We start from the raw sequence: 10,253 nt of genomic DNA, 5'->3' as shown, positions 1-10,253 counted from the left end.
AATGTGATTTTTTTCTCTGTCATTTTTTCTATGTGATTCATAAGATATTTTTTTCTTTTTTAAGAATTATTCTTGCTTTCCTAAGATCAGTCTTTGGCCTGGTGATACTCAGAATGAATGGTAAAAAAGGATGGCCTCTGCTAACTTTCAATGAAGGTTGCATAAAAGGTGTATATTGCATGGCAAAGTAATCTGTCTCCATATCTGTATGCTCAAATAGCTGGCTGGTTGTAGTTACACTTATTATTGAAACTCTGGATCTACTTTTCTTTAATTTGGAAAATATACATATTTTTAAATATAAATCTGGTTCAAGACAGTTTTGCATCAATAATATAATGTAGAGAATATGACTTAAAATGCTAAGATTTTGTGATATCACTGTGTCAGGTATCAGAGGGGTAGCCATGTTAGTCTGGATCTGTAAAAGCAGCAAAGAGTCCTGTGTCACCTTATAGACTAACAGACGTATTGGAGCATGAGCTTTCGTGGGTGAATACCCACTTTGTTGGATGCAAGATGATATCACTGGGTGCTCAACACCTGCAAAGAAAATCAGTGCACCTTTGTTTAGGTACCAAAACTTAGATAGCAGTTTTTAAAATATCGTTATGGGACGGAACTTCAGGTGTTCTAAATAATCATAGCTCCATTAACTTCAGATGAGTGAATGGCACTTACGAGTTAATCACGAGTGATTTCAATGGCACTATGACAATTTACACTAGCCGAGCATTTGTCCTGATACCTCTTCTCACCTCTCATTTTTGTATCGTTTACTGGGCAATAATAGAAGGAGGGGAGAAGAAAAGGGCAGAAGAAGGGGCAAGTGGGTGAATGGAAAGGCGATAAACTACAATGGGGGAGGAGACTGTAGGGTAATTGTAAGGCAAGAAATTAGTTAAGAGTAGTGAAACAAGCTTTTTGGTGATTTCTTAGTGTCAGGAAATATTATTTCTAAGCAATGTAGACATATTGTCTGGGTAAAACTTATCCTCAACAGGAAATATCTTTAACAGCCCACACAGCTCTTAAAATTTTATTCTGAAGGGTCTGAGCATCACATGCCATAGTACACATCTGTCTTTGCTCACTGATCTTCAGGCTAGTGGCTAGTTGATATGTTGTACAATTTTCAGGGGCCTGAGACTGTTTTCAGTTATCTTCATTTTAATTTGAAGGCGTTTGTTTTCCTTCCTCCAGTGATCAACGCACCAAGGTACTCTCAGGGAGCTGCAGTCTCTGAAAGTCTAAAGACAGCATTTCCAGACCCATTGTAAAGTAATGATATAGGTATCAGTCTTCTCCACAGCATTCTTCCTGGAAGGAAACAGACACAGATACCTTCTGGAAACTAAAATCACTGAAGGAATGAAGAAGGGAATAGGACTGAGGTAATGTCATGTATTTCATTTGAACTGGTTTGGGTTGAAAAGTAGTACTATTGTACAAGTGTCAGATCCAACAGGCACTTTTCAAAATCACAGTTTTTTATTTTTTCTGTTTGCAGAATATTTTAGCAACCTAGTCACAGAAATGTAAATGAAAACACTTTACTGTGTATAATGTACAATCTAAGTGGTTTTACATTTGAATTCTAATGAGTGAATCACATTACACTGACACTTCGTGCTTTGCATCCAGAAGCTCAGCATATGTGTCAAAGAGGGGATCACTTCATTAATCTCTCACTGAAATACTAAATTAACTAGGATACTGGGGCTTATGCCCATCTCCTGTAAAAAAACAAAAAACAAAAACAAAAAAAAAGGATTTTAAATTAGGCTGCAATTGTACATCTCATCCAAAAATGGTATCTTCAGCAACACTCCCCCATATTCAGTCCTGATTCAGAGGAAAGTGCTACCAACTGAATCAATAATGCCATTTCCAATAGCCTCTATGTTTCCCAGAAAAGTTTTCCATTCAAATACTGAACACTCCCTGCTTGGTTTCTGAAATCTGACTCCAGATCACAGCCTGGGGCAGTATGGCGGCTGACATGTAAATATGAAAGCAAATACTAGTCTATTTTGTGATTTACAATCAAAGCAGCTTCCTTCTAGAACTTGGAGAATATAGCAGCAAGAAGCAGTGTTGTAGAGCATTTTTCTATTGATTAAAATGACATATTTTCCAGGTTCACGTTCCAAAACTAGTTTCACAGTATTTCCTCTTATCAATCATTGATACATCTTGTGCTAGACAGATGATTTAAAAAAAAAACAGAAGAGAAAAGGAAAAAAAAATAAGCAATGGCCTGCCCAAGTTAAAACATCAATAGTTTCATCCTGTGATTTTGAATCAATTTCTGCAGACAAGGTCAGTTAAGTTACATACTTTCAGTGCTATACTCTGGCTGACAATCTGCTGGTTATAATGCAAGAACTCAAGGGCTTAAATAGATTTTTCTGCCATAGAGTGCCATCTGGCACCAAACACAATCTTATAAATACTGTTCCTCTGCTCTGCTTTTACAGAGCTAGTGACTACATAATTGCAAGTTTTGTCAATTTTCAGTAACAGAGTTAGTTTGATAGCACCTGTCTGTACGAAAGATATTGAAGTCTATGTTGCCAGAGGCAGATGCTTTGCAATCCAAAACTTCAAATTATAATTGCAGCTCCCATGAAGGAAAATTCTCTAGCATAGGAAATGCTGTGTAGTTTAATTCCTTTGCAATACAATTAAAAGCTTAGCAAGATTCAGTTTCTTTGCATGAGGAATTGCATTCATGGTTGGCTTCTCTCTTAGTATTAAATGAAGTATTACCTTAAATAACAGTTGAGTGGATTCAGTATACTGGGCCACATTCTGATTAATTTACACTGGTGCAAAAGAGATTGGAATCTGATTTTAAGAACTGAAGCACTAATTGAATGAGCATCACACAGGCAGGTGCTGCATAAGCTTTCCCAAACAGCACTACTAAGTCATCTCAGTGTTGACATGCTACATACTTGGGTCTCTTTTGCCTACCATTCTGCATTGTGCAGTAATATGGTGGTGTGCACAAATAGGGACAAAGAGAAAATAATTTAATTTTTTCACTTGTGTCCCAAGTCACAAGTTGACCTTCAGTCTCCAGAAAGGAAAGGCTAGTGAACCATCCTACTGCACCACTTAGTCCCACTCAATCAACTTTTCAAAGATTTTGCTGAAAGTTTCAGTTACTATGTTGAAAATCTCCTTCCTGACAGCTTGTAGACATTGACCTCATTGGGAAAATAAGATTGCAGAGATTCTGTGATAAGGGCACCATTATTAGTGAAACTGATGTACCAATGCACCAAGTAATCAAACACTTTTATAATCACAAGTTTTCAGCTCTGACACACATCTATAAAACAAAGGATTCCATCACATTTATCTTCTACTAGATTTAGCTGAATATGCCTCAAAAAACTTATTTGACATGACAATGTTTTTGTGTCAGTGGAAACAGTTTTTTTAATACAGCACAGCTAGAATTCACTTCACACTACACTGATATGCAACAAATGTGTATGTATCCTACATTTTTCACCATCCTTTTAGACTTCTAGACTATAAAACGTTCTGCAAAAATTAGAGAAACCTATTAGATCAGAATCTGATTTTTAAATGGGTTTAAATCTAAACAAACTCCAATGAAGTCAACAGATTTGATGTCACTGGGAACAGAACCTGGATCATTGATTATAGCAAAGGATATTCTAACTGAATCTCCCAGAAGATTCTGAACATATGTCGTACTTTTTTGGAAGTGACAATTACTACATCTGAGCAGATATTTCCGTACAACACTATAATCCTTTACCATTTAGGCACTGCTATTGGCAAGACCCCAGCTTTCTGTAATTCTGCAGTTACAAAATTGCCATTCTGCCACAGAAACCTCCATGGATCGTTGAAGCAAGCTAAAAATGAAGGGCCATATGGTCCTAACCATAGCCCAGCATGTAATAGAGCAAAGGCTCATTACTTGTCCAAGACCAGGGTTGGGGCGGTCAGAGCAGAAGGAAAGGCAGTTAAAAGAAATGAACTTCCGGCATAGCCATTTTTCTGCCACAACAGAATCTCAACAAAGCACGAACTTGGCCTGAGAAATTGAATCATACAATTAATCGCTTGCTCCCCTTGGAAAATGTACTAAGTTGCATGGCAATTCATAATATTAATGCTGAGCACTTATAAGTGAATATTATCTAAGGATCCCAAAGCCCTTTACAGGCATCAATAAATAAAGTCAACACACCTATGGGGTAGGAAAATGTTATTCTCCCTATATGAAGAGCATGGCAAAGCCAGGGATAGAATCCTGGTCTCCAGACTCCCAGGTCTGGACTTTAGACATAAGAACATCCTTCATTCCTTTTGGTGCATATGTTAAGGCTTCAGTATTTACTTTCTTTCTGTTGTTCGCTCACACCAGCAGGAAGAGTTCAAGTACTCATTTGGATTGGGGGAATAAAAGACAACACTGCATGTGAGCAAGTCTTGCTGCCAGTGTTGAGTGGGAATAAAAGCTGAATGTTGCACAAGCTTCTTTTTGTCTTCAGGGTTTAGTACAATGTTCTCTTGAACCCTTATGTTCCACACAGCTAGATAACCATTCCCCCATCCATGTCTGTATTGATGCTAGTCCTGACATTAAGGTGTGTGGTTTATTTCCTGTTCCCAGAAATCCACTCCCTTTTCATTCTCCCTTATAGTGCTTTTTCAAGGGGAAAAGGTGTCCCAATGAAATCATTTGTCTCTTCACAAAACAGAGACGGGACCAAATGCTGGATTCTTCATCCTGCAAACATTCTGAACACTACCTTGATGCTGGTGTCAGAAATATCAGACACACTCCAGTCAAATGCTATCAGCTTCACAATCAGCTTAAGCAAAAGCAAGACAAAAAATGAAAAGTTGGGAGCACAAAGGCCTTGTATTTCAAAAGCCTTTAAAATTATGCTGCTAGATTTCTGAACAACGTTTTGATACTTTTTAAAGGAGGGTCCCCTTCTTCACTTTTTGCTAGTCCTGAGTGTGTGTGTGTGTGTGTGTGTGTGTGTGTGTGTGTGAAGGAGGAAGGAAGTACTGCTATTAAAATACTCAACCTTTAGAAGAGCTATTTAATAGCAATGCTTTCCTCTTCCATTTAATAACAGCGTATTGACTTTTCTATTTGATTTTAACACAAGCCCAATAGTGCTATTGTGAATTGTTGGTGTCTGATGCTCCCAGAAATGGAGAGTGGATATAAAATCCAGCACTTGCGGTAGTTCTGAAATGTTGTCTGGAATTCATAAACATTTCAATATTTCTGTGAAATGACTCAGATGCTCTATTTAAACATTCCGGCCAAGATTTTTTTTAAAAAGTGCCCAAAGTTAACCTTCTAAATCCGTATTTAGGCACTTGAATAAAGGGCCTCATTTTCAAAAGCACTGAACACTCAGCAGCTCTCATTGAAGTCAGCAAACAAGACAAGTGGCAAGAACTGGCTCCCACTGTTTCAAAGTGGTGTCACTGTTTTAAACAAGTGTCACTGTTGGTTTTACACCATGTATGTATAAGAAGAAAAGCAAGCTTAAACAGGGGAAAAAATGTAAATGGTGCAAAAAACAATCAGTTTTTATGAATCATTATGCATCATTTTGCCAGGCAATCATCCATTTCTTGTATGTCTTATCCCCCTTTCAAGGGGTTTTACATTGAACCACTTTGGATGGAATCTTCCTGAAATAGAAAAATAAACAGTACTTGCTAAATCACCTCTTGTTGGTCCACAGAGTTTTATGAAGAGTCCCTCCCTAGAATTCTGGGAACCATTCAAGAAAGGAGAGTTAGATTTGAAGAGTTTACAGAAGCTCAGCTGGTATTGTGTATATTTTATCCTTTTTTTCTTTTGAGATGTTAAGAACATAAGAACGTTCATACAGGGTCAGACCAATGGTCCATCTAGCCGAATATCCTGTCTTCTGACAGTGTCCAACACCAGGTGCTTCAGAGGAAATGAACAGATCAGGCAATCATCAAATGATCCATCCTCTGTCACTCATTCCCAGCTTCTGGCAAAAAGAGGCTAGGGACACTTCAGAACATGCTTTTGCATCCCTGACCATCTTGGCTACCAGCCATTGATGGACCTATCCTCCATGAATTTATCTAGTTCTTTTTTGAACCCTGTTATAGTCTTGACCTTCACAACATTCTCTAACTAAGAGTTCCACAGGTTGTATGTCAAGGTTCCTTCTGTGGAAACCTTTTGTTTGTCCGTAATCTCCAAAAGCGAGAAAGTGCTTAAAATGCATACAACACTATAATTGCAGCAGGCCACCACAAAGAGAAACCTATTGGCTAATTTTTGTTGTGGCGCTTGCCAAAATCTATGGTTTGCTCTGCATATTAATATAAGTAGTTGAAATGAGGCCGCCATACAGCATAACAAAATGATAGATTTGTGTTCAAAATGGCTAGCAGCAGCTGGTTTACACACTTAACTGTTGTAATATGGAATCTCTAAACCATATCAGCAGATTATTCCTTTCATGCCCCAGAGTTAGAGAATGGAAATTAATCCCAACCAAATCTCCTCAAATTGTTTAAAATGAATTCTGTTTAGCTAGCTAGCTACTGATTTGGGCCAATCCTTGTCATATCCGAATTCCTCCTTAAAAGCCAAATGTGTTTCTATGGACTTTATCTAATACCCAAAATAATATTACATTTTCTTTACAAAAACTCTTACTTTAAAAAAAAATCAAAATAATGGGTTGAGGGATCCAGTCAGTTCTCCATTGCCATATAATCCTTCTTCATCCTGTCTACTGTCACTTTAACCAACTCACACTGCCCAGAACACCTCTGCCCTGGACCAATGTATGGGGTATCAGGACTGGGGTTTTCTTCAGCCTGTTTGGGAAAATGAAAAACAAAAAATGGCTTGCTTCAGCCAGAAGAAAGCATCATGTAGTTCTTACATTACAATGCATCCTGTAAACAAGGACAGTTTGCCACTTCTTTGCTCCAAGCCCAGGCCTGTACTCTATCTGAACTTCTTTCCATCATGAACAGAGTAATAGTAGGAGAGACAGAACTTACTCTTCCTTCAGAGCCCTCTCCCAGCTTGCCACTGACTCCTCTTTACACCTCTGATCTAGCAAGCTCCTACTTAATTTCTTCCCTACGGAACTTAGTGTGGGTATGTACCACGCCCTCACCACAAACTCCTTATATAATATATTATTGTAATTTCCCCACAAAAACCTCTCTCTTCCCCCACCCTACAATACACATACACTAAAAGGCACTTCTCAGCAAGGCCAACAGAACAAGTTTGCAGTTGATAGGCCAAACTGTTTCGGACCAAACTGAACCAAACAAATTAGTCAATGGCTTTAAAACACCTTTGCTGATTTCTTTCTCAAACTTCCCAGAAAAATCCTGCCCTGAGATGAGATGTTGCATGTGAAATCTGAAGGATTGGTTTCTTTCTAGGGATGTTATCGAGAGGACTGGAAAAGTCAGATTTACAGTGAGAAACTATCGCCCACTCTATGACCCAAATAATGTATCTCCTCTCACACATTTCTCCCATTGTCCTAGAAATTTGAAAATATAAAATATGGAAGCATAACATTACAGTTAAATTACAGTATCTCTGTTTTCCATCTTCAATTTTCTATATTTTTTCCCCAAATTCATAGCTGCTTGATAAAAGGGCAAAAGTCTGTGAGGAGATAGGATACTTATGTTGGCAGTTTTACTTCTTTTGAAACCCTTAACAAAATATCTTCTTTTAAAAGGCAATTAGCATGCAAGAGGCAGATGTAACCCAAAAAATGACTTTCTTTCAGAGCTAATAACTGTGACTTTTTCTCCACTTCTGGTATGTCTCGTAACAAAATGCCGTATTCAAAACCAGACTTCTAAACACAGAAATGAAAAAATCTGTGCCTTGCTGGCAGTTTATTCCACATCACAAAAAGAACCTTTGAGTCTGCACATTAATTAAACCTGGCAAACATGTTTAATTATGTAATATCTCCACTTTTAACTCTTAAAAAATCTTTTTTTTTTCTCATGTGGAATGTATGTAGAGTAGCATTCACAGACTGTTTCTCTATACTGCATGGAGGTCAAAAGGGGTAGAAACAACAGCAGGAGAAGTGCCAAACCCCTACTACTGTTTTAACTCCAAATCCAGTAGAAACTAGCTGACTAGGAAACTGCAAACTGTCCTCTTTTACAAAGAACTTGTCACTGCAATCTATGCCTTTGTCACCTCCTGGGTAGACTTCTGCAACTCACGCCAACTTGGAGTAAATATGAGTGTCACACAGAGACTGCAGTTTGTACAGCACTGTTCATTGTGGGACTGAATTCAAAGTCTTGGTCCTAGTCTAAGTGGGTTAGGACCTGGATATCTCAGAGACTGTTCCAGCATCCACAATGTAGCAAGAGATCTGTGCTCTGCAGACACAGTATAGTAAGAGAAGTGTAGGTTTAGACTTTCACACAGCATGGGTAGTGCATTCTCAGTGGAAGGTCTCCAGCTGTGACCTCTGGAGAAGATGAGACAGCACTGACAATATTCAGATGTAAATCCAAGGCGCACCCTTTTGCCAACACTTTCTCACAATAAGAACAGCTTCTCATGGCCTGCATCCAATGGGAATGGAAAGTGATTTAAAAGAGAGCATTGAGAGAGAAAAAGAAGAAGACAACAGAGAAAAAAAGAGTGAACACTGTGATACTATGAAGCTGCAGTATTTTGTGAACGACAAGAGCTAGAAATGAACATTTGATACCATTAGAAATCTGGGGTACCCTGATGCTTTGTACCAGAATGTTTTCAATTTGCTTACTTTCAGGGAAAATTAGAATAAGGGCTCTATTTTGGCTTTTACAAGTAGAGCCCAAGTTTAAAGCACACATGATAATGTTGCATCAGTCTCCGAGAGACATTTTGGCTTGCTCAGTTGGGTTACCTCCAGGAGCTCTGATGATTATCCACCAGAGAGGGAACTGTGATTTTGACCATGTGCATTGTGCATGAATCTCTGTGTGGTTCAGTGTGGGTGGGGGACTGGCATAGCCACTGCTTCACCCAGCCTCATTTGGTGTGTCTAGAGTTAAACACACCTGGATCTTAACTACCATGATGACAAGGACTGAGACTGTGGCTGTCCCTTGCATAGTTGTGCAGGGAGTAGGGATCTTCTAATGCCTTCTTTCCTTCATGCCCACCTAGGGTAACCAGACAGCAAGTGTGAAAAATCAGGACAGGGAGTGGGGGGTAATAGGAACTTATATAAGAAAAACACCCAAAAATCGGGGCTGTCCCTATAAAATCGGGACATCTGGTCACCCTATGCCCACCATGCAGTGCAAGCTACAACCTAACCCTAAGCCTACACTTTGTCTAACACTAATAGCCCATGCTATTTTGAATTTCTCATCCCATTTCTTGGATGTGGAAAATAATAACACCATTTTCTGAATGGCAGAATATAATTTCCCCATAAATTATAAAAGAGCAGCATTGCACATCTCCTTAATAAAGAGTACATGAAAAATCAAAAATACATTATATGCAAACACTAGCAGAATAGGAGACAAAATTCTCATATACCTTTTAGAGATCAAACAGTCCAGTTTATGCACAGCTCCATCCAGCTCTGCGCTGTGGGTGCAGGTACAGCCAGGATTTGGCCCTGAGAAACGAGAGGCCCAATTCTGCAAAACTAGATCAGAGAAAATTCTCAGCGAAATCTCTGGATTCCAAGATTTTTGTGTATTTCAGGGACCTGTGCAGTAACTGACAAGCAGATTGGATGGATAACATCACGTGGACATGCAGTGGAGAAGAAACTACTTGTGAGATTTCAGCAACAATCACCCAGTGCTTTGAATTCTGCAGTTAGGCTGAGGAAAGAAATTCCAAGAGCTCCTACTGTTTAGCAGTGCAGAGAAACACAAACAGCAGTTCAGGAGAGGCCCTGAAGACCACTGTGTACCATTCCCTTTCAGGGGTTTTCACTGTGCTTCAGAAATTCAAAGAATCTGGGATTTCTTCAGTGTGATGGTATCTGGGGAATGAACAGGTGAAAACCTCCCTATACAGCTGAGTTCAGTGGGATGCAGTGGAAGACTTACTAAAATCCTACCGCTGCAATTGCAATATTTCACTTTTTCCCTTTGCAAATGCTAAAATCAATAGAGTCCATTTTGGCCTAAGAGTTTGGAAGACGGTTTTAGATTCAACAGTAGCTATTTTA

At 38.9% G+C, this 10,253-nt stretch overlaps 1 long non-coding RNA gene across 1 annotated transcript; it reads right to left on the bottom strand.

Annotated features, from left to right (window-relative positions):
* Positions 1-251: 251 nt before the first annotated feature.
* LOC127057313 (uncharacterized) lies at positions 252-9,882 on the bottom strand. Its single transcript, XR_007776062.1, has 3 exons — positions 9,608-9,882; positions 6,722-6,885; positions 252-1,320 (listed from the first exon to the last, which is right to left on the bottom strand). It is a non-coding gene; the product is annotated as an uncharacterized LOC127057313 (long non-coding RNA).
* Between the last annotated feature and the right edge of the window lie 371 nt (positions 9,883-10,253).

The sequence above is a fragment of the Gopherus flavomarginatus genome, chromosome 8 (genome assembly GCF_025201925.1).
Source record: "Gopherus flavomarginatus isolate rGopFla2 chromosome 8, rGopFla2.mat.asm, whole genome shotgun sequence".
In the NCBI taxonomy this organism is placed as follows: Eukaryota; Metazoa; Chordata; order Testudines; family Testudinidae; genus Gopherus; species Gopherus flavomarginatus.
This window is presented reverse-complemented; position numbering and strand designations above follow the sequence as displayed.